The sequence below is a fragment of the Dermacentor albipictus genome, chromosome 1 (assembly GCF_038994185.2).
Source record: "Dermacentor albipictus isolate Rhodes 1998 colony chromosome 1, USDA_Dalb.pri_finalv2, whole genome shotgun sequence".
Lineage (NCBI taxonomy): Eukaryota > Metazoa > Arthropoda > Arachnida > Ixodida > Ixodidae > Dermacentor > Dermacentor albipictus.
The window spans coordinates 202719438-202745411 of record NC_091821.1 but is presented as its reverse complement, the minus strand read 5'-3'; the positions used below and the strand labels follow the sequence as shown (position 1 = coordinate 202745411).

The window sequence follows — 25974 nt, the reverse complement described above, 5'->3', positions numbered from 1 at the left end:
TGCCATCAATCCGCATTTTTCTGGAGAAATCCTGAGGCCCTATTCCCTTAGGTACGTCGATATCAACATCGCATATTTTTGCAGCCTTGCATGCATTTGAGGACGCGTCACATCAGATGCCCAGACGCAGATGTCATCGGCATAGGTTGACAGAGAGAGCATAAACTTTATTTTTAAATCAATAAGATTTGAGTCCGGCGTCTTTTTAGTGGGTCTGGGCACCCGCCGCGGACGCGGTTCCGAGACCTTGTCTCGAAGCGGCTTCCTCGGCTCGCTGGACGACCCAGAGTTGTGCTGTCAGGTTCGAGCTGAGCAGTGCGGTCTTCCAACGCGAGCTGAGGCTGGCGGTGGAAGAGACGTAGACAACTGACAACTTCAGCTGATTTTGTAGGCATTCTATGAGGCCAATGAGCACAACATTTAAGAGTGTTGGGCTCAGCATACCACCCTGACGTGCTCCACGGTGTGTATAGTGTTGAGACGTTGGGACGTCTTCGGTATTCACAAAGAGAGACCGCATATGTAAATAATACGTGTCCAACGAAAGAGTCGACCGTGGAGGCCAACCATTCCCAGAGCCCCTAATAAGGCCTGATGCAGAACATTGTCATATGCTCATTTGATGTAGAGGAACATGGCGACATATAATCGCTTACACTCCTTTTGATGTTGAATGTACAGTGCTCACGGAATGAAATGGGACACGATGCATTTAGTAGAATCCTACATATGTGCAAACTACGCGAGAGCACCGTGTCATGTCCCTAGGAATATGGTTACCAAAGGTGACGAGGACTCCGATGTAAGTGTACGCACCAGAATTACGTCGATGTGACACGAACTGCAGCCGGTTGAAACAAAAGTATGCGCATTACTTAGCCCTAAATTGACGCGTTTCATTCCGTGAGCACTGTATGTAACCAAATCGATGGCGTTGTCAATGGAGCATCGGTTACGTCGAAAGCCAGCCATGGCGTCTGGGTAAACTTCATAGCATTCAAGGTACCATTCAAGTCTGGCGAGGACCATTTGTTCCATCACCTTCCCGATCGAACTAGCCAGCGCGATTGGGTGGTATGACGTAACCTCTAGAGGAGACTTGCCAGGTTTGAGGGGTGGTGCCAGGTTTGAGCAGTGGTACGAGGCCACTGGTCTTCCATTCTCGAGGAACGTTTTCATCCTGCCAATGCACTTCGTGCACTTCGTGCCTGTTCACCGAGGTGGCACAATATCCGGTAAGATATACCATCTGGGCCAGGTGATGACGACTGACTACAGAAGTGCCGCGTCGAGCTCTTGAGTCGTGAACGGCAGATCCGTGCATCAATCCCGTGTGCTTGGAACGTAATTAAATGTGAGGGAACTTGTGTCCCGTAGACTGACCTGAAATTATAGCTCAGAAATCTTGCGCTACGTCGATGTGTTGTCAGCGTTGGAAGAGCGCTAGGACTTTGAATGGGAAGCGTTGTTCTGGAACGGAACGTAGGCTTCTCACACTTCTCGATTTTTGAGACAGTAGTTTACGGAGGTCAAGGGTCTCATAATATTTTCTCCATCGCTCAAATTCCAGTTGAGATTTGAGTTACTGGGAGACGACGCCGAAGTTGCTCTTTGCTGGAACCCATCTCGCTCGGCTAGCTATATTTCGTCCAATTTTCCACGGTTTCCGGGGCGCTTTAAGCGTCCTGCCTTGCAGCTAGGGATGCGGAGTCTCCCACAGACCCGAACGACCAAAGGGCTACTACAGAGAGCTCTGCATTGACACATGCCACCTGGTCCACTCAGTGAAGACTCCACTGAGGCTCCTGCTCTCGTGGCCATGGAGGTGGAGCTTGCCAGCCCGGCAGGCCTGAGATCTACTTTGATAAGCTCTTCAAGGAAGCGAGGCACTTAGTCCAGCACCAACGAAGACACTAAGGTTTATTTAGGCTCACGTGATGACTCGTCGCATGAAAGCTTTGTGTCGGTGATGAGCCGAAAAGCCAAAAGAGGGTCATCAAGACGTCATAACCTAGGAGCACATCAACCCTGCAGGCAAAGCATGAGTGCTGGCCACACACCATCCTCTTCATACATGTGAACTCTTCCATCAGCCTTCGAAGATTGAACAGGCAAGCTTTCCGTTTTTCTTGAAGGAATGGCGCCAAATGAAATTAAAGAGGTGCAGCAAAACACACGGAAGAATGTCTTGGCTGTCGATACGACCCGTCGAAATGTGCTGGACAAGTTCCGACAGATAACAGAATTGGGGAACATCAAAGTGCGACCGGTTACACCAATGGAAGGAACCTGTACTGTCGCCGTAATCTACGACATTGACTTGGCAATGACGAACTCGGACCTGCGCATTCTGATTAAGTCGGCTTATGAAGGAGCGGTGATAACGCACATATGCCGCTTTGGAAAGAGCTGCTACGTGAAGATAGTGTTCAAGGGTGACTCTATCCCTTCGAATGTCAAAGTCGGTCACTTCTGGCACGTCGTTCGACCGTTTGTCTTCAAACCACTTCAATACCACAAGTGTTTCAGGATCGGACATCTCAAGGGCGCCCGTGCAAGATCTATGGTGTCTTCCCGGTGCGCAGAGTCGCACAATGCAGAAATCTGCCGCGCCACAAATATTAGGTGCGGCAACTGGGATGGATCTCATGAAGCCACATTTAAAGAATGTCCTCGCATCAAAAAAAGAATTTGCTTACCTGAAGCAAATGGGTAGGGACAACTCATATCATAGTGAAGCTTCTGAAAAGATCCGGCGTCGACGTCGTCATCGACAGAAGCGTCCAACGCAACGTGCAGTTCATGCACACGTTGTGTCAACGAGATCAGCTTCAAGTACAATCAGACCCGAGATCCCAAAGACGCCTCAAACGGAAAAGCCTTCCCTTGTAGGAGCCTGGCCGGCGCTCCCGAACACCCTGCCTTCCAAGGTGCCTACACGCCTGATGCCTCCATCGAAGCAAACTTCAGTTTATGATATGCCAACAGTAGACGGCCAAATCATTCCGATTCTGCATTCCCTAATCAACTCCATCAGAGTAATGTTGAACAGCGTCGAAACTCCATCCGCTCGAGCGGGACTACAAGTGCTGGACTCGCTGAGCGCAGTGTCAAACAGAAAAGCCTTCCCGAACGGCCAAAGGGCTACTCCTGGAGTGAACCATCCTTGAGACCTGGAGTGGAGTGAGTTATGGAGTGAATCATCCCTGGAGTGAATCATAGCTAACAATCACCAGTCGTTTGTCAGAGATGCATCGATGATTCAGTGGAACGCCAGATGTCTAAGATCTCGCATTGCTGATTTTCGCAAGTTTATGCATGTTAACCGATTCCAATCATCGTTCTCTTCGAACCAAAATTATCCGATGCAATTAAATTACCCGGCTACGAGTCAATTAGGTCTTTAAGTAACAACGAAAGTAGCGAGGTTGTCGTCTTTATTCGCCGTGAACTTACGTCGTCCAGCCTGTGCAACCTCATGACGACAATCAGTATGTCCGCCTAACCCTCAACAATAGAAAGCTCGCCTGTACACAAGTAGGTACGTACTTATCTCCATCACGCCCGTCTGACATGAAAAGATTAGAAGACATAATAAAAGTACATCGAGGTCCTTGGATTATCACTGGGGCCTTTAACGCCCATCACACCATTTGGGGAAGCTCAGGAGTTAACGCAGCGGGAGGAAGACTCACTTCAGCTGTGTCCAGTCATGACCTCTTGCTGCTGAAAGACGCTAGTCCTACATTTCTACGGGTTACAGTCTACAGCAGCTGCCTAGACTTGACAGTTGTATCACGCCGCTGTGCCACGTGCGCTAAATGCTTTTTTTTTTGACATTGAGACACATGGGAGCGATCACTTACTTTAACATCGACGGGACGTCTAACACTCATCCGCCTAACACACTACGAAGAATAGATTGGACTGTTTAAAAACCTACTGGAGGACGCTTGTCAGAAAGGTCTCTCCTCTGCACTGCAAGAGGAGGGAGGGAAAGAGATAAGAAGAAGGCAGGGAGGTTAACCAGAATCACGTCCGGTTGGCTACCCTACACAGGGGGAATGGGAAAGGGGGAAAACAAAGATAACAGGGAGAGAGAGGAGGGAAGGAAATTGCAGTGAGTTCAATGACGTGTGTGGCCTTACAGAAATTGCATTGATAGTCACAAATGGTCGCACAAGCCCGTCGTCCTTAAGAAGCACAAAAGTGCCTTCTGCACTGCAAGAAGTTATTAAAGAAGCGGCGCAGACTGCTATGCGAAGTTGTGAAGTCGGGGGTCCGTGTGGCCACCAAGGTTCCATGGATGGTGCCGTGCCAGGTGCCGGGAGAAAGGAGGGTTCCATTCGACAGTTAAGAGAACAGAAAAAAGTTTATCTTCAGAAGTACGTGATTCTGTTCTCCAAACACGGCTCCAACTATCGGAGCGCACTACATGCTACATGCTGCCACATATATTCCGTGCCTTGTGTACAGTGTAGTTTTACGAAGGTTCTGTTTTCTTGCAAAACTTATTTTCCTTCCCTTCCTACTCAGCCGAATACTGTCATAGACAGGCCAGCAGTGATGGTGGTGTGGCCGTTTACGTATCATCACATCTTAGCTATAAACGTCGTCGTGACCTCGACTTAAGGCTAACAAGCTGTGAATCTGTTTGATTAGAATTCAATCATCATTTTCTTGAGGCTGGTAACAGAAACTTTATTTTTGGTTGCGTTTTGCAGATTACCGTCTTTATCTTACACTGACTTTGTTCCGCCATCGATCAATCCCTAGAGAAACTATCACTTGAAAATTAGAAGGTGGTTATTATGGGCGATATTCATATAAACATTATGGATTAAACTTCACCTACCTCGTCCCTTTATAGCAGCTGCTTTCAGAGTGACGGTTTTGACAGTTTAGTTACGCTACCTACTCGCTGTAGTAAGCTAAATGAGGGCACACTACTGGATCATGCTAAGCAACATGACGTCTGCGCGAGAGGTTGGTACTGTTAATGTCGACATAACAGATCATAACTCAGAGTCGCAGTCACTAACTATTCCATGCTTCACTTACGTACTGGACAAAGATGCGTTCTTGGAATCTGTCACTAAAACTGACTGGTCTGCCGTCCTTGAAAGCAATGATCCGCAAGATGCCTTTTCTCAGTTCTCTGCAATTTTGTTATCATTAATTGATACACATACATTAAGGAAAAAATGCAAGAAAAATCCTCGCCTTTCCTCCAAACCCTTGGTTGAATGCCAGCGTACTAGCCGAAATGCGGAAACGGGACAACCTCTATAAAAAAACTAAAAAGCAACCTTTTAATGTCGCCCTCTCAGCACGATACAAAAAAACAAATTGCAACGCACACAGCAGCAAAATAAAGAATGCAAGGAAGAACTATTATTTTTATTTATTTATTTATTTATTTATTTATTTATTTATTTATTTATTTATTTATTTATTTATTTATTTATTTCAGATACTGTCAATCCCAGTGGGATTTTTACAGGTTGGGCATATATTATATAATCACAAATAGCAATAAAGACAGATTTACATAATTACCACAATGACATTTGCAATCGACACGAAGCAGATATACACATATGGTAGGAAATGAAACATGAATGGTACATTGAATTTGGCAAAAAGGGGTGAAATTGCATAGGCAAATACGATGCTCATACAGATTTTATTTTATACAACGACGTGAGTGGTGTATTTCCGGCTAACATAATCTAATTATTGCACAAAGGTTCTTCTACAAGGGTTACAAATTTCGGCAACGATGTGTTAGTCGTTATGCAGGGGTCCAGCCTATTCCATTCTTTTATTGCAAGAGGAAAGAACGAATATCTAAAACAGTCAGTGCGAAATGCATATTCTTTAAGTGTTATTGAATGCTTATGGCGGGAAGGTCTGGTGTCAGCTAGGGATATATACAACGAAGTATTTATTCGTAATGCGTTGTTTATTAATTGGAACAATAATTTTAGTCTTGCTAGTTTGGCGCGGTTTCGCAGAGTAGAAATACAGGCTTGTTTTAGCAGTTGGGTGGGTGATTCGCTATTCTTGTATTTGTTAAAGATGAATCTAATTGCCTTTCGCTGCAGTCCTTCTAGTTTGCTAATAAACTGTTAATCTATTTATGCTCATAATTATACTCATAATTTGTTTATTATGAGCATAAACTTGGCCAGTCTGGCAACAACTCAAGACAAATGTGGCAAGTCCTAAATTCCTTTTCCCGCAGAAATGAACACCTCGCTCATTCATTGATACTATTATAAACGATCACATTACATATGATCAACCATTTCATATAGCTAGAGCGTTCTGTGCTTCCTTTTTCCCGGAAAAACCAGTTATCAGTAGCCGTTCTTTGTTACTGAAACGTGCACCGCATTCATCTTTTTTTTACCCTACAACTCCCCATAAGGTTCTCGATGTCATTCGCCCTCTGAAAGTAACCAGTGCCGGTCTTGATAATATTCATCCTAGTAACATAAAACTAGTTGCTCATCTCATATGTGATGTTTTATATTTTATTATCAATTTAATATTCAGGACCGGCATTTTTCCGTCTGAGCTGAAACGAACAAAAGTAATTCCAGTTTTTAAGAGAAGCGATGGTTCTTTACTAACAAATTACCGCCTAATATGTATACTGCCATTTTTTAGTGAAGTGATTGAAAAGTTTATTGTTACACGATTAACCAATTATCTGACTAAATTTAATATTCTGTCCAATTCCCAGTATGGTTTTCGTTCTAGTCATTCGACCGACCTTGCTCTCATCTCCCGAACGGATCGCTTAAAGGAAGCTATTGATAAAGGGTATTTCGCCGGTTCAGTTCTTATTGATCTTACGAAAGCTTTTGACACTATTAACCATGACATTTTGTTTTTAGAATTGGAAGGCATAAGTGGGCCAGCACTAATGTTGCTACAAACCTATCTGCAGGATAGACATAACATAGTTAAAATTTCAAATGTTTTTTTCCGAAGCTAAGGTTACTAACCTAGGGGTACCTCAGGGTTCTATTCTCGGACCTTTGTTATTTTTAATTTACATTAACGATTTGCCTAACTGCCTAACATCCTCTCACTGTGTATTGTACGCCAACGACACAACCAATCGATTATTAACTACGATAACAATATTTCGCCCTTGGTTTATATCTCAATAATGACTTAGCTAAGGTTACAAACTATTGTATCAATAAAATCCCTCCAAAACCAAGTTTATTGTGTTTAATTATCCCTCTTGTTCAGTTCCATTGCTGAATCTTGGTTGGCATTTAATCCCTTCTCGCACTCATTGCTCATTCTTGGGAGCAGAACTGGACTGTAACCTCAAGTTTCATTATCATGTCTCCAATATTAAAAAGAAAATTGCCTACGGCATTCGGTTACTTATCAGAGCCCGCCAATTTTTTAACCGTGCTACACTTGTCTCGCTATATTACGCGTTTATACACTCACACATTAACTACTCGTTAATAGTTTGGGGAAATACATATAATACTCACCTCAGTTCACTTCAAACTTTACAATACCAAGCAATTAGAATAGTCACCTCTAGCCCTATAATACTAGCGCTCTCCCGTTGCTGCACTCTAATAACATTCACTCTGTCAACGAAACTGTGTTGTATAATTTAGGCATATTTTTTTTCAACTTATTGAATAATCAAGTTCTTGCGTGTGAATTCCCCAAAACATGCCTGATAAGCGCTAATGTCACTAGATTTGCTTTAAACAATAATCTCATTTTACCTCAGATGCGCACCAACTATGGCAAACATCAGTTCATTTTTCAGCTTTTTCTTTTTGGAATTTCATACCACCTTGCGTTAAGACGTCACGTTCAACATCCATATTTAAAAGACATCTGAAAAATTTTCTTCTAGCAGAAAATACTTAACATTAACATATTTTTCTTTTTTGACCCCTATTACTTCAAATATTACGCTGTTCCGAAACCTTTCCTTTTTATTGATGGTTATGTATTTTTTGAAGTTTTGTTGTTGTTTGTATTCTTGCACGTTTGGATGATTTTTTTTGTAATATTTTTGTATTATTTTTTTCCCTGTCCGTTGCTGTCAATTTCGCTTAGTACATTTAGTTTTGCTGCATTTGCTGCTTGCGATTGATGTATAGCGTTAGATGTATTGTAACTCCCAAATGCACAAGTATATGTCGTTTTGTATGCTCCATTACTTACTTTATTCCATGTTTTCTTGTAGATGAGTTTAATGTGATGCTCCTCGTTGCTTTAAAAAAAGCGTACTTATAAATAACAGGAGGTCCCGATACAATCATTGACTATGGGATCTCCTTCAGTATATTATTGTTCTTTATAACCTGTAATCAATTGTGAATAAAATCAATTTCAAGATAGAGAATTTGCATGTCCGAGCATGTCCGAGGAATGAAGATTAAAGTGTATAAGAAGAAGATGAAGGAAGAAGAAAAAAGACTAGTGGGAAAGTTGTAGGCCTAAGTTACGATAAGAAAGGTTGTAAATACGCTACAGGTAAATACCTCGATCATTTTATCGCGGGGCTAACGAATATCTTATGTCATTGGCAAAACATTTGCGAGACCGATGGCTTTGCAGGCTGATGCCCCGCTCTCCTTTGTTTTCTCGAGAGGTAGTCGCCGGTCTCTAAAAAAATGAAACGAAAAGGAAGGTATTGGCGACGTCTTGACCAGCCAGCCGTGGCAGCAGATGTTGATGTTGCGTTTGCGTCGCCTTCGCCAATCGCTTATTTCTTTGTGCTCAAGCTCGACAATGTGGAACACGCACATGCGTGCGTTTACGCGACGAAGGGTATGTCTTGAACGCACTTGTGTTTTATCCGTACACACACACAAAAAAAAGAAAAAGAAATCAAATATACATATAGATGTATATTTCCTGTCTCGATATCGGAGTTCCATCTGTCGTTGGACAGAGCTGACAAAAGCCGTCCATTCGCTGTGATCTGTTACTTTATTCATTGTCACATTGCACGGGCACAGCGTGGTCTGACCTGCCCCAAAAAGGTGTCTTTCCGGGAAAAGAATACACATCTCTTTATCGAACTTCGGTCTTCCTTAGTATGGCGACGCCGTTTCTTACCGCGTCGTTTTTCTTTGTTTATTTATTTAACGGACACATCGTTGTAGCATTGCCAATGGTATGTGGCCGAATTTTGTCGCTGCAGCTGGTTTCAAGGAGAGGCGGACACAGCTTCCGAGACTGTCTGAAACAATCGGACGCTCACAGACAAGAAACAGAAACACCCGGTGTATGTTCGTGTCACATAGTTCAAGCATGTAGCCTTCCCAAAACTAAATTTTGCTGCACACTAGCGCCGACGCTATGCTTGAGAGTTCCAGTTCTCAAAAAAGTAGTTCCGCATCAACTTTCGGGAACGTGCGTGTCACAACTCTTGGAGGATGCGCGACATAGGCGAACGACTTGGTTGCGCCGGCTGAGAGCGCTGGCCACCTTGCCAATATTTCTTTCGGGCTGATTGCTTCTATTTCCCGACAGCAGCAAGCCTGTATAGAGTATGTCCCTGACGCTTGTTGCAAGAACTATTTCGTTTTCTTATTGCGAGAACAACAATGCAGCAACTCGTTTGTCTGAATATTAAGGCGCTTTGGAAGTTACTGATAAAGAGGATGTTTATCTAGAAGGTAAATAGCGAGGTGAGGCGAGTCGATTGAAATTCATACCTAACACGGGCGTACGGCGCGAACAAAGGAAGTACCAAGGCAGAAAAACGACGACACAGCACTGCTTTGGGTGTTTTTTTCTTTTTTTTTTCTGACTTAATCCTTGGTTTGTTCGCGCTGCACGTCACAAAATGTTTATCGAGAGCTTGTTGTTTATATTGCTTTCTGCTTGAGCAAACCGTTTTGCGGAGTTGCATGGGAAGTTCAAACAACCATTCCAAAATGGTTATTGCATGTGTTGACCGCTTCAAGTCTCCGTGGTTGCTATCGAAAAATCTCATTCTATTACAGCGAAGCTGTTTATGGCTAGGGTTCCGTGCATTTTTCGTTCTGCGGGCCGACCCGCGACGGAGGTAAAGCAGGCCTCCAGCACTCCGCCCACTTGCAAAAAATGTTTAATATCTTCGGTCCATGTAGAACCCGTATCAGATATTAAGCTGATAAGAACAGATACTATACTTTGACCCGCGGCGGCCATGTCTACGTTCGCACCGCCCTCTCTTTGTCGGCGTTCCAAGCGCTTGCGTATCTGTGTGTGGATGAAAGGGTGGGCAGCTGCTGCAGAACAGTAATTGGTGACGTCGGTTCCACTGACTTCGCGAAAGGCGGAAGTAGTATCAATAATAATAACTTAATAAATCCATCAATCAATTATTTATTGAACCTGCCCAGGAACAATCCTAAGGTCATACATTAAAATCCAAAACAAAACAACGAATAATAATAATAATAATAATAATAATAATAATAATAATAATAATAATAATAATAATGGTGATGATGATGATGACAGGAGCACTCGCTCCTACCATACGCCTTGTCTGCCTCGAAGAGTAGCTGGTGGTCTCGGATCTAGTGAAGTGGAGGCCATAGCATGGCGATGACACTGAGACTCACTGGCCAACCCTTGCTTCTCATGTCTGTTACCCTCAATGCGTGGCTACGACTCCGGGCGTAGGGTTTTGGTCAATAGCGTGCTTTATTTTTTTTTTCTCCGCGCACCCCGACGAGCTCGTCGGCTCTCCTGTCTATTCCTTGTAAGATCACAAAATGCCACTCGTAGCACAGTGAAAACGACGTCATTGTGCTCCCTCCACGGCGCTGAGCTCTGTCGCGTTCAATCGGTGCCTCTCTCTTCTACTGTACCCAGCTAGTCGGCAGAGGGTTGGCTGGCAGAGAGTTGGCTGGCAGAACGGCGCGCTTCAATCCACGAGTCTGAGGCGCCTTGCAGTAAATCGCTTCTTAATTAAAACACTAGAACAGTAAAGCAGAAAAGCAGCTCGCTGTCGTAAGTTTCGACGATCAAGGCTTATGGAATCAAGAAGGTCCAGTACTAGAAGATGAACTCGAATTTTAATGTCGTATAGCTCAGCTAATTGCTGGCGGTGTCGAAATCTCCTTACGGAGAAAACTTTCCTGCACGACGCCTTAGAGAGGTCTACACTGAGTCCTTTTATTTAGTAAGAAGCGTTTTTCGGCCTCTTCGGTGATTAAGCCGTGATTGTGCTTCGAGGTGCCCTGATAACAAAGATAATCCATCCGCTAGAACGTATGATGTTGGGTTGTCTCGTAAAAGTGCGCAGCTTTGGCGAAAGTATTGCGAGCCAACTATGCTCCGTAGTCTGTATATTACCACTGATTTCTGCGTGACGAGGAAGCCAACGAAACAGCAACGAAGGATTCCGCGTTTTGGAGCATTTCCCGAGATTTATTGACGCCTGACAATATCCAGAGACAAAAGCAGCGCTGAATTTTCTGAGGCGCTGATCTTCACGACCGCCTCGGCTGCGGTATTTGGCAGGAGTTCAACCTTCCTCGAACGCCTTACAGCGACAACCGACCAACGTGTATCGTGCTAGCCACGCATTCTATTCCGCGCTGAGGGAATCTCATGGCGAGCTACATCCCCGTCTTTTACCGACAGAACCATCGATGCGCGCATACAGAATTAGCCGAACGAGTTCTGCGGAAATTGGCAAGATGGAGAAAGCGTCACGCCGATGGGTATGGTGCCATTCACACAACTGTAGCAGAGGGCTGCTATAATCACAGCTGCAGGAGGCCACAAAACCGCTGGTGCGATTGCTGAAGGCAAACCGGACTGAGCGACTGTCTGTGACGCAGCGCTTACCCTTTTAGAGCGCAGCTTTTAGGCCTCCGTTCCTGCGTTCGGCGTAGGCGTCGTTCCTCGGCGTAACCGAGCGAACGAGCACAGCGAAAGATGAAAGCTAACGCGGAGCACAGCGGAAAGTGAATGAAGAGCGCACGAGGAGAAAAGTGAAGGAGGGGAGGGTACAGTGAAAGCAGGAGGCGGTGAAAGTGGAAGAGGAGCGGAGGGGAAACGGCCTGCGCATGCGCCGAGTTGCCGGCGGCCACGGCAACAGGCGCCGCCTGGGCGATCATATGTGCGCTTCCGAGGTGAGTCCAAGGTGGCGTGAGGTGGGGTGGCTAAGCTCGTCCACGGACGTCAGCTGCTAAGATCAGTCCGCGGTACGAGCGTGCGCGACGGTGATGTGATCACTGCTCCTGGAAGGGGTGATGGCGAGCGGCTACGAGTATGGCTCGATGTGACGCTCCCTTGGGTGTTGCCGCCGCTGACACTGGTGGCACGATATCCCCGCGACGAAGGGCCGCTCTCGTCGCAGATAGAACAAAAGTGCGAGCACAAAGGCGTAGCGCTGATCATCGTCGCCCTGTGTGGCGACGATGGCTACGATATGGCGCCAGAGTATCGTGCGTCGTCTGTATGAAAACAAAGCGCGCTAGTCGCAGCGTTCTTCTCCTAATGTAAACCGTGTACCTATATAATCATAATCACAATGTATTGACAAGCGAAATATAATCACAATGTATTGACAAGCGAAATGAAAACACGTATAGAGCTGCGCTCAAATTCACCATTAAGGAGTATCGTAATCGTCGGTGAATTTTTTTCTCTCTCTCTACAAGGGGACCCATTTTTGTGTCATTCAAAAGCGAAATTATCGCTTTAAGAAAATTTCGAACACCGCCTCTCCTGAACTATCGCTCTGCCGTGTGAACTAAGAAATGTGCTAGTAGGTTGCAGCGAGGTGGGAATAGACAGCCTCAAACGACGACTGAAATAGTGATTTGAAACATGGAGATTATGCAATTTCATTCTTTCCGGACCAAAACCTGGGGGGCTTCTCGTACGATGGACAATAACGTCCCAAAGCAAAAAGAGTCTTTGACGCCCGGATACACTGAATAGAATACTGCTAAGCCGTCGAACGTTTCAAGCACCAGAGAGACGGAGAGAGTCGTCGGTAAGAGTGTCTACGGGTATCTGCGGATGAGATGGGATTGTTCAAACTACGTCGACTGTCAATTTCTCAGAAAGCGTCCTGACATTAAACTAATTTTACATTCGTGCGCGCATTGACCGAAGCAGACTTGTCCTAGCATCTTTAGTTCACAAACTCAGTTTGATATGCCCTTTCAAGTGAATGCTTAATTTGCGGAAAGCACTGTGAGGTTCTCTGAAGTGTCGTAAATAATGTCGGCAGCAAGGTGGCGTTATAGACCCGCTATATAGTGATGTCTCCATCGCCTACTCATAACTTTCGCGCAAACTCAGGTTTTCCCTGACTGAAAGAACCCATGTTATACTTGTCTCCATGGTCGCCTAGCTTACTCATCAGCGGTTCTGCTTTCATGTATGCCAACCGTTACCCCTCACTGTCTACGCATTTGCGTATAGTTTCCGTTTCCAACACCCGAGGCGTCGCAGCAGGTCCGTGTTTCAAAATTTGCAGATTATTGCTGCTGCAGTCTTAAGAACTTAATACGTAGAGGCCTCAGTAAACTTATGTCGCAAGATTCATTAAATGGTTAGCAAATATATGGTATATAATGGCAGTAAAATTCACTATTTAGCTCAGAGAGTCTCTAAAGCGGTTTTAAAATAGGTGTACATTTCGCATTCATAGGCCGTATATTTTTTATTATTTTCTCAAGCAGACAGATTTAAAAAGCGCTTCGGGTCTGGTGACGCGTCTTCAGATGCATTACATGAAGATCTGCACATTCCGTGGCACGACATGATATATATATATATATATATATATATATATATCATAGTACAGTATATACTATAGTAGTATAGTGCAGCAACAGTAGGCAGGAAGGGATGGGGGGTATTGGCGTAAGGAACGTAAGAAAAAAATAAAAGCTGCACTCGTGAATACATAGATGCCACAGGTACTTAGTAATTTCGTGCACTCAATAAGAACTCAGCGTATGCTATGAAAGCAGGGTACAATATTTCATAAGCTTTAAGTAGCCATATCATAAATGAAGCTATCCAGAAGCATTGAAAACAGCGAACAGGCTGTCTACCCGTATAGCCGCAGGCTTTTAATTATACAAGATCGCTTCGAGATTTTGCTTGGAAGAAGCCATGCCTCGAACGTTGGTAAGCTGTCGTGTTAGGCGTAGTGAGCAGAAGTTTGTTGCGTCCTCTGTTTGGAAGGTGCATTGATCGCACGGTACAGTTATGGTTCGAATGCGTATCTATGTGCGTATATGTGTTCATACAGCACTGCGGTCTCTTCACCTGGAACGGCAAGGTGTGATTGCAGTACGTTGCTTGTTATTCTCCCGCGATTTGTGAACTGGGCCACTTGGAATAGTCGTTTCAATACATGGTACATGTCGATTTCCCTTTTTTTTTAAAGAAGAACCAACCAACCAACAAGCGAACGAAGAAAAAACAGATCACGGCGATCTGTGTGTGTGTGCGTGTGGGCGGATGTCAGGAAATCAGCGTGACTGACAGGGCGATGAGCGTCCAACAGGCCGCAGATTACGAAAGCCGACGGTGATGATGATGAAATGTGGCTGGGTCCTTTGCATGGGGCGAGCAAATCGAATATGCCCTAAGGCTGGCCCATCGACGTTCTGGTGGTGGCGCCAGAGATCGCGCTGTGCGTGTCGCGGGTTCGGCAACCGGGCGCCGAGCGGCGCCACACAGCGCCCGTCGTCGTCAGGGCGCCGCATTGCGACGCCTCTTCGTCGCACAATCTGATCGCGGACTGTGTACGCAACAGTTTGATCGGCACATTCTGCGAAAGCCGGTTCATAAATCTTCGTGCGTCGCTTTTGTTGCTGCCGTTGAATCATGGAGCAGATGTCGCATGTGTTTTGCCATGACATGACAGGCACCGTTGATATACACGCACCGCGGCCCGGACAAGCGTTGTTTGTTCCGCAAGAGCGACAGCGGAGAGCGCGTGCCATAGGCGTTGACATTTAGTGCTGGCTCTTTTTTCATCTTCGCGGAGGATGATGCGAATGCCGCACGCGCCCAAGTTGCCCGAGAGCGTGTCGCGGAGACAGCGGGCTATTCCGGGACCGCGAGAAAATAAATTGTGGGCGCGTTCTGTCGGTACGTTCGCCTTAAATATACAAGGCAGCGCAAACGCGTCGTGCTCGAGCCGTGAGGGAAAACTGCGCTCTAGGAATAGCCCTTACCCCGGGGCACTTCCGCGCTCGTCACTCAAGAAGACCACGACGACTGCGGGAAAGGCGGGTCCGCTCCCAATAGTTTCTCGTGTCCCCCCTCTCTCTCTCGCCACCCGAAGTTCTCACGCGAGCGGAGCGCGCAAGCATGGTGGCCAGGCAGTGGTGCGTGGCGTACCAAGGTCATCGCTGTCGAGTTGCGAGCCACGGACCGCGAGACAAAGGGTTATTGACGGGATGCGCGCAGTGCTCATCTTTTGTCTTTTAATCAAGACTGCAGCACTGCACTCAGTATCGCAGAAATCTTGCGCATTTGCGTCTCGCTGTTATTGCCCACGTTTCATTGTGTTCGCCCGTACAATGGAGGAGGCTTTTGACAAGGTGTTCCGTGGCTCATATCGCATGCTTATAACTGGCTCAATTTGCGCCCTATATGCCTGGGAACCGCATTCTCCTCAATGTTGCGCTGGAAACGGCGGGAGGTAATAGCCCGGCCACAATGACCGTTTCATCGGCGAAGGCATGAGGCGCGCGCACGTAGAAATTTACGGCGTGTTGTTGCCTCGGAGAACAAACGCCGATATACGATGCGCCACCACCTTCGATGAAGGCTGGACACGAAGAACAAAAACAAAAGAAAATGGCCCGTTCACGTCGTATTAGCAGCTTCAGGGTCACAACGCGTTAACGCTGGCGGCCGACCGTATAGCTAGTGGGGAACTCAAGAAGATAGCATGATTCAGAAAAGGCAAAATGCTGGGCGCTACCTGGATTCCTGACGAGCTTTGCTCCCGGTCGTCATTCCACAAGAGCGCCGGAGAGCGGTCTGCCTATGCCGCCACGAAGGAAACACGATCTCGGAATTTGAAGCCACTCATGAACCTGCCGTTCTCCGGTGCGTTCTCAACGTGGCGCAATACACTCGCACAGCAGGTTTTCGTCACAAGAAACATTCAGTGTTGTTCTTGGGCTCTTATTGTACTACTACTACTACTACTACTACTACTACTACTACTACTACTACTACTACTACTACTACTACTACTACTACTACTACTACTACTACTACCGGCCACGGCGGCCGCATTTCGATGGGGGCGAAATGCGAAAACACCCGTGTGCTTAGATTTAGGTGCACGTTAAAGAACCCCAGGTGGTCAAAATTTCCGGAGTCCTCCACTACGGCGTGCCTCATAATCAGAAAGTGGTTTTGGCACGTAAAACCCCAAATATTATTATTATTACTACTACTACTACTACTATTACGTCGCTGCTATTATAGCGTTTACGCGCTGCTATATAGAATCAGTGTTCCTTGTATTTGCTTGTCTCTTAGCGCTGCTTCCTCTACTCTACACTTATTATCAGAGCACATCAAGCAGCGCACCGCCATAGTCGAGTCAGGAGAAAGCATACGAACGCTGAGAAAGAACGTTGATGGATTCCGCGAGACATACGTCATCTGGACGCCTTGTGCGTGAATAACAGCTTGTTTGATCCGACAATAATGACGAAGACACGAAGTTGCTCCATCTGTTCGATTTCATATTATCCTTCGTATACTTTAACCTTTCAGCCACGTGTATCACATGTCGCACTATAGCCCTCGCATGCGGCTGCCGTAAGGAGGGCCTCGCATTGTCTACGCGTGTCGCGAAAATGACATGTGACTTCCGGACACACGCGGGCAGGCAAATATATATATATATATATATATATATATATATATATATATATATATATATATATATATATGGGGCGTCCCAACTATTGTAACGTTGGCCAAGGTGTTCAAAAAATAATAACAATAAATTAAGAAACCATGGTTGAAAGAATTTAAATCCTGGGGTTTTACACACCAAAACCACGATTTGATTATGAGGCACGCCGTAGTGGGGGACTCCGGAAATTTCGACCTCCTGCGGTTCTTTAACGTGCACCTAAATCTTAGTACATGGGTGTTGTCGTTGCGTGTTGTCTTTCCTTGTACAAGCTCGGACATTTATTCAAATCATACTAACGTCTCTTACGGTATATAGTGAATCGTATTTATTTATTTATTTATTTATTTATTTATTTATTTATTTATTACATGTTGTAACCGTTAAGGACTATAGTGACTGTGTGCATTGAATTGATTCTTGTACTTTTATGTTGCTCTTGACTAAAATACAGAAGCCGGAAACCACGGTTTAGCCTATTTGAATAGATACGATGGCAGTGCATGGTGCGGTGTATATGACTGAATTGGCTTCTTTACGCTGGTAAACTAAGGGACGTGCCTACCGTGACGTGCAGCGCACGCTAACGTTGGAGAATCGAAAGCCGAGCATGTAAATATGTTGTGGTGAAAAATACTTTGCTCTTCGCGCTTTGCAATATGTGCAGCGTATACCACGAAGTGGACGGAGACGCCGTTGTGCGCACCGCAGAGAAGGCGTTGCTTTTGAGAGGCGATTACTTAAGGAGCAAGCAAGGTAGATGGCGCTGTGAGAGCCTGCTGCTGTCGCAGTATAAATGAGATGAGAGCCGGAGGAACCGCAGTACTCTGCTGACTTTTTCTAATATTAGACCTTTCAGCGAATCATCATGCGTGGGTGTTCATTTATGAAGTTTCCGCTCCTGTACGGACATAGCAGCCATACAGAGCTTCGTGCTGTGCAGGGTGCCCCCTAGTGGGAGCTGTTCTCTCATTTACAATAAGCAGTCAAATTATCCAGCACGGAAACGAAAAGCGGTGGAGATCGTCGTTTTCACTATATGATGTTGTCACAGATCCGCAGGTTTAGCAGTGTCATTGCCGGTTTCTATTACAACATCCGAACTCTGTGACGCTGTCTGATTCATTGTTAAGGCTGGACCGTTAATTCGACAACTGGCCTTTCATCCATCGTTGTCCGTGTTTATTTATTGCCTGTGCTCCTTATCGTAATCGCTGACCGAGTTCGCGCTATCACAGCTCAACATGCGTGGACACGCTCTTTGTCTATACTTGGCTCTTGCGCCACTCAACACCAAATTCATCATCGCGCTTTGTCTAGGCCACATAAGCGCGTTTGCCTGGAAGTAGAAATGGAGGGGAGGGTGGCGTTCTGGCAGCGCCGACCGAGCCGAGGAAAGGCGGTGACTCGCTCGCGTGCGGCCCTCGTGCTACAAGCCGAGGGAGCGCGGTGCCCGCGAGAGGTGCCGTATCGGAGGAACGCGGAGGCGTGATGAACCACACGGGGGCCTGCGAGCGGAGGTGAACAAAGGACGCGGGCACCGGCGGTTGCGCTGGGCGGAAATCTTTAATGGGCGCCTCGGAGACAGCGAGCGACCGGTGATCGGCCAGGACGCCTAACGGTTCCCCCCCCCCCCCCCTACACCCCCGGCTGACAAAAGCCGCCACCATCTGTGCGCGATCCATCAGGGAATCAGACACCTTGGCGAATCGCGCGCTGAAAATCGCACGCGCGCGTGTTGGCTCGCACGCGCCCGTTTTATTCTTCGGCGTCCCTCACGCGGTAGCGGTGCCGAGTGAAAATCCCGGGGCTGCGCGCCAAAGGGCCGCCCACCTCTTCTGGTGCCTGTGATGGCTACAAGCCTGGCCCTTGGTGTTGGCCCTTACCCAGTGATGCAGCAATTGGCACTCGTAGCAGAACCTGAGAGCGCGTATGGACTGCGGTCCTGGAGCGCAACGGTGAGCATCGTAATGGTTCCAAGGCGTCCGAAACGACAAACTTCGCGGCTAATTTCAAAAGCCCGTAGCGGTTGACACGTGCACTTTCAAATACAATTAAATAACGCGCGCTATAGAGTCTATCGCGACGTGTGCAATATATTATTCGTTGTGATTTAACAAAGTTGACTCAGCCAACATCACCTAGATAGCACTAGGCCTTTCCACTCCGATCCATGAGGTCATGTTACCTGGCCCGACTGCCATAGAATCTAATGGGGATGCTCCCAAGTAGGCAACAGTGACTTTGACGTCACCGCTTTCATCGCGCCAGCCTTGTCAATGGAAATTTCGGGCCAGGTGGCGCGACGTCATGGATAGGGGTAAACAGGCCTTGCGCTATGTGGGGTGTGCTGACTCAGCACGTTCTCTTAAGGGCCGAGTAACCAATCAAAACTGCAACTATACATGTACGCGGGCAATGACAACCGAGGAGCGCCGCTGTGCGCCGCGACACACGGAGACCGTGAATGGGCTCACTGGATGGATCCTGCTCCGATAGCATCTCCGTCAACGAAGGGAAAACCGACGACCCGCCTGCCGCGAGAGGGGTGCCCGTGCGCGGCCGGCGAGTTCGGCCGCGCCGGTCAGTCGCTTCCTCATTGAGCGACTGGCCGCGGGCACCCGTTTTCCGCGCCGACGGCCGTGGCGGCGGCCCGTTCTGGCTGCCTGTGAGTCGTCCATTGGCCAGGCTTCTCACGTCGCTTCCCGGAGGAGCAGGCGTCGTCCTGGTGACTTATACGCTCGCCCGGGGTGATTTACGGCGGCCGCAGCGCGGTTCCTGACCGCTGCGACAAGCGGGCTCCTTTGTGGAAGCCCGGCGCGGCCGCAGCTGTCGCCTTCCTCAGTCGCTTGGCTGATTTCTCGACCGCGCGCCCCGGGCGCACTCCGGCCGGTACAGGGCCCGGTGCTCGCCTGCCGCGGTTTTCACACCCGGCCGTTCTTGTCTTTCTTTCTTCTTTTTCCTGTATTAAATATCGTATCACTGGCACTGCAGGCACAACACGTTGCTGTTTGTTTCTGGGTTCTGGTACTTGTGAATGTTCTTTTTCTGCGAGCCGGTATTTATCGGCGCAGTTTTTCATCGTTCTCACGCTGCATTGCGATTAAACTGGGTGTAATTCAACTGACACGTCGTGACTGCGCAAGAGCTACGTGCTGCGCTAATGGCATGTTGCTTTGTGAGGACAAACGGCTTGCCGTGAGCACGCATACCTCCAGCGCGCTATGCTTCTTTCCCCCATGCAGTAACCCTTCGATTACACTGGCCACCCCTATCTAGGCTATTATTGCGATAACAATTATACGGACACTGCGGGCGCATTTCTACCGTCGTCGTCGCCATAACGTTCCGTATAACTGAAACAGAACAGCGCGGTTTTCACAGGGACAAGCAGGGAGAGCAGTTGCAAGTCAGCGCTCGTCCGTGTCCTTCTCCCTGCTTGTCCCCGTGAAAACCGCGCGCTGTTCTTTTTCAAATATGCCTCACAAACTCGCCCAAACGTCTGTTTTAACGAGTTCCGTATAAAGTCCGGGGGCGATAACTTTGTCGCTGCGCGCCGTATGCTGTATGTGCGAGTGAAATGGTGCGAAGGTGACTCAACGATGGCAGCTCAATCTCGTGCGCGCGAGGCACCGGAGTGGGGGAGAGGAGTCGCAGTTTCGCCTTTCGGGCGATACTGCGACTTTTCGCCTAACTACTGCACCTCAACAACTGCCATTCTTAACTGAGCTTGTTTTTGAGCACGAAGACAACGACGATTGAGGGAAATGCCTTGTTTGCGTCACTAGTCACGGAAGCATCTTTTGCAGGTACTGCACTGAACTAACGCCAGGGAATTAAGCCGGACGCGGTCTCCCCGGTTGTAACTGACAGGTTCGGAAAAAGCGCGCGCGTCTTCGATGGGAGGGCGTTCTTGCGATACCTTTGTCGTATTTGTCCCACGCCGCCTTTAGCGCGCAAGTCATCTGAGGTCAGTGAACTCATTAAGCAGTGCTCAGGTCGCACGCTGGATGCGCGATGGCATATCACACTGCTGTTTTTTTTATTAATTGCTTTCTTTAACGTCCTCGCGATAACTTGAAAAAGATAATAATGAATAAACAAAAAGACTTTGACATCAATTCGTTTATTGTTAGAAACATATTTGCAATTCCATACGAGCTTTCTGCAACAATTCAAAGATTGATTTCACTGCAATTACAAAAATAAGTTATTATTATTATTATTATTATTATTATTATTATTATTATTATTATTATTATTATTATTATTATTATTATTATTATTATTATTATTACTACTACTACTGCTACTACTACTACTACTACTACTACTACTACTACTACTACTACTACTACTACTCTTTAAAGATTTTGGTGTGAAGCTTCGCCCTCCTTTCCACTGTGGCTTCGGGAGCGGAGAATTAGCGCCTATTCAAAGAAGTTATGTATGCCCTACAATTTAACCCGTCGACTGAATTACGCTGACATATGTGCTTTGTTTTGCCTGACCTCTGGAAACGCTTACACACCCAAGAACGGGCTCGCCAGTCCTCCGCTGTGACGAGGTGTTTGTTATTCGTATACCACACCAAAGTACGGTTCAGTATCTATATATGACCTGTTTGGGTGTCAAAGATAACGCCCTTCGCGGCTTGCTATAGCTTCGTTTGCATGAACGCGATGCGAGCAGTTCGAACTTGAAGACGCGAGATAACCTAACCCGACCCGACCGAATTTACATGCTTCTTGCCAAGAGGGTTGGGCGAGAGAAACCACCCCTTGCTAGCCTGGTCGACAGAGCTCACTTCGACGCAGCCCGAACCGCTATAGTGTTTGCACGAACCCGGTTACAGGTTTCCGACCGGCTGACCGCGACCCGGCTTTATCGGGTTCATGTAAATGTAGCTTACAAAGACCATAGATCCACACAGAAGAAAGTCGGTTCGTGACCTACACTAAAAAGAAAAAAAGAAAATGACACACTTATTCGAACACACCTTTGATGGCCCTCATAATTTATCTGGGAATTTCCTTTCTAGTATCAGGATGTCCACCTGCGTCCGGCGATTCCCTACGCTGTAAACGCTGAAGCGCGCGTAACGTTCGATCTGTCAGAAAAGCGTCAACGACACAGCGTTAAATTTCCACAAGAATAAAAAAATTACTACCTTGTGACAAAACTGCACTCTTCAAGAGTTAGGAGATAGACGAAGAAGATGAGAGCTGCTTGGTCGACAAATGCACTCAGTGTGTAAACACCGCGAGAAATCCGAAAACGAAATTGTGGCGCCATGGTGGGATCCCTGGTCCTGAAATTTAGGAAGGCCGTACTTGAACCTCCTGCAGCCACGGCACAAATAGCCCTTGCCGCACCGATACTGCGACGCATTGCAGATTTTACTTCGTATGCCTCAAATGGGTGAAAGTGCCTTATGCATTTCACCTGTTGTATTTCCTATCTGCTGTTCAGTTACTAACTTCCACTGTTAAATAAATAAAAATAAATAAATGACGCATGGTATACAGTGGCAACGGGGCTTGTATTGCCTTGGGCTTGGGGTACGTCCGCCCCAGTGGTTTGAGTCACTCGTACCAGAGTCCTTCAAGCACTCTGCTCGTACTTATGGCATCTCGGATACATATGCGTGTATACGCTGAGCTTGCTAAAAATTATTGTGTGATCCTCCATTCATGACATGCATATGGTCTATGTACATGTGTGCAGTGTATGATGTTTATATATGGAAGCTGTGCACAGTTTCCTTCTCCGTCTTCTTTTTGACGAGTGTCACTATACCGCGGTCAATAACAGCACCTCCACTTGTCTCCAACATGCACCTCGGTGCCGTGCGAAGGCCGGCTCTCCCGAATATATGCCCGTGTTGTACTCTCGGTTATCTTGGGGGTAACCCCGAGCTATCCACGGGCCGTCTGGCCACCGGGCGACGATAATGAGAATGGATAGCAACCGCTGGCTATTTGTGATGCCGCGAAAGCGCGCGGCGGCCGCGTCAGTCGCGATTTTCGTTCTGTCGGGAAAAGATTCGCGCGGCGGCAGTCGCGGACCTGGTATATATACACAGCATACTGCGCTTTCTTTTTTTTTTTTATCTCTCTCTCTCTGACTCCGCTCGTTGGTCTCACTTCGAGCTCGCCGCTTGCGGTTGTCGGTTCGGTGACGCGATCGCTCCGCTGACGGCTAAAGTCAGCGTAGCACGCACCCACGGCGCCTTTGCAGAGGCGCGCCTTCCGCGCGCTCTGGTTGGCTGCTCAGCGCGCTCCACTTTCGGCTTTGCACATCTGCTCGCTTGCATGTATACTTCCGTTGTGCGTGCGGCAGCAGGGTGGCCTTCACCGACACGGGCAGGCACGAAGGCCATTATGCTACGCACTTGACGTGACGAATGTTTGTTGCAAATGTCGCGGCTGGGCACGGTCAGCTCCATCGGGAAAGGAGCGGTGCGCGCGGCGATGGCATCCGGCTGGCTCTGGCGCTCCGATGGCTCCAAGATAGAGGAGAACGATCGACGATGTGTGCCGTTGGCATAAGCTGACATTATCGCGTTATCGCTACGCACAGAGCAATAAACGAAATATGCCGTCCCCACACCGTCCCTCTTTATTCCTTTCGATACGTCCAACTGTCTTCAGGTTGCCAGACATTACTGCTGCAGCGAACCATAGCGCTGACATAGAAGTTTGGCATTAATGCTTACTGTGCTGACTTGTATGGCTGAAGCACTTCCACGAGGGAAGTTCCTAATTTAACAAAATTAATCGATCAAGCCCATTGTACAACACATTGGATATTTTGGTTGGGTAAAGAAATTCGCTGTGCTTTCTGCCACATACGCCTAATTGAGTTCCGGCTATATTAACCGCCTTTTCTTTCTCCTTTTCTTTCGCGCTTGCCTACGTTTCCCGCGCCTATTACTTGGCTAAGCCAAAACGAATAGCCAGTATCACTTACGATGTCAACGTGCACATTACACCAACAGTCACGACGACGATGATGATGCTCTCGAGAAACCTGCTTCCCGGCGTGTGTCACCCTTTGAGCCGGGTGCCTGCAAGCATCGGTGCTCACTGCGTGAATGCGCGCTGCATGATGCAGTGTATAGTTATTACGTGTAGAGGGGCTCTGTCTGGAGCTTTCGCTCGCGAAGTTGCGTTGAAGGCGTCCCGATTGACGGCGCTTTCGACTGCCGGCGTGCCGGCATCTTCCGCCCGGGAATCGAACCGCACATTAAGAGGCGTCTTCGTCAGCGCGTGCCGAATGGAGCAAAATGAGAGGGAGAGGAGGTGGCTTGAAACGCGCCAAGTGGCTCTCGAGGCGTACCGGGAGGAGACGGACCTTCTTCAGAGAGGGGGACGTGCGCCTGACGTTTGACGGCTGCGCCGGGAGGCGGCTTGGCGGCGCGAGGGCCGCTGCCCCCTTGGCAGCTGTCCGCGTGAGTCGTGGCCGGGGGCCGCTCGAGTGAGCTGTCAGTCGCGGGCTGGCCCACCTTGCGTCTCGTCTCGCTGGTACTCTCGTGCCGCCACTCATTGGCATTGTAAAGGTCCACCCCCTTCGGTGGCCCCTGCCGGCGGCGCCGATTGGCCTCGCCGAGCGTCTTACGCAAGCTCTCTCTCTGTTTATTATACAGCCGTGCGCCGTCGCACGCAGCGAACGCGAAAGGGCCTTCGAGTGACGCTTTCCGCTTCGCCCTCCACGCCTCCGTTCGCGTCCTTCCGAAGGCTTTGCATATGGCGCTGCCGTCATCCTTCGCTGCGAGAAAGGCGTGTTTCGCGCACGCCGAGTATACGGGGTGTCCCAGCTCGCTTCAGCCGGAGTTTAAAGATATGCGAATGCCGCGTAGCTGGACGTAACCGAGGTAATGTTGTTTGCCGTCGCTTGGAGATACTCAAATTATTATTTTTTTCATTCCGCCTAATTAGCTAATCAGACGCAGTTAATTAATCAATTTCTCAAATATTATAATTAGATGAAAAGTGTCAATGAGAAAATTGTGGAGCAACATGAAAAACTTCTGATACGCAAAATTGCCGCGCGACTGGCCGTTCGAGGCGCTGTGAGTGTATTTGCGGGCTTCTTTCACGCTCAGAAACACACTTTCATGTCGCACATATTGAGCAACAGAAAGCTGTATCGGGATTTTTTCATGTTGCTCTGCAATTCTCTCATTGACACTTTTCACCTAATTATAATATTTGAGAAGTGGATTAATTAAGGAGGACTAATTACGTAATTAGGTATAATGAAAAGGATAATCGGAGTATCTCCAAGCGACAGCAAACAGCATTACCATGTTTGTGTCCAGCTACGTGGCATTCGCATATTTTTTCTCTGGCTAATGTTAGCTAGGACACCCTGTAATATGTATGTGATATATAAATGCACGCTACCTCTTTCGCCAAATATGGCTAAAGGAACGCCGTTTAGTATTATGGGTGACTATTCTGGAGGGCGACTATTTTAAGCACAGTTCTTCATTGACGATTATGCAACAGCCTCCGCCCCCCCCCCCCCCCACCACCACCACCACCAAAAGAAAAAAAAAACGTCAAAGTTACTTGCATTCAAAATTATATACGAGTGATCAACAAAGCTATATATATAGTTAAGTACGTCGTTATAGCAGTCATATCACCTACTTTCGAACGGCGCCACTATCCTGGCTACGACAGTGTTCCTCTGTTAGTATATCATACAGCCTGAATCCAAGAACATTTTTGAAAAGAAAAAAATTTTTGAACACTGGGGCAGCGCTCTTAGCTAGAACGCCCTCTAATGTTGTTACTGCCATCAAATCGACTAGCCTTAGTGAGAGCTTGTACACGTGTCGTGATGCTCAGCCCGGATCATGCGCACAGTTGTAGTAGTAATATAGTAGTTGTAGTAGCAGTAGTTGTAATAAACCAGATAGTCATGAAAGCCACGAATATCGTAATTAATTGTCTCGCCTTTCGCGGACACATGAGCTGCCCCGCGGCAATGGAAAAGTTAAAAGTACAGAAAGAATGGAAACAAGTGACAGGAAGCTTACA

The 25974-nt window shown here is 47.3% G+C and overlaps 1 protein-coding gene and 1 pseudogene across 1 annotated transcript in view; one reads left to right on the top strand and one right to left on the bottom strand.

Moving 5' to 3' along the window:
* LOC135906656 (protein tiptop-like) overlaps positions 1-25974 on the top strand; it is a 455200-nt gene that overhangs the window by 366341 nt on the left and 62885 nt on the right. The gene's annotated exons all lie outside the window — the stretch shown is intronic.
* Positions 10050-10200, bottom strand: LOC135906794 (U2 spliceosomal RNA; annotated as a pseudogene).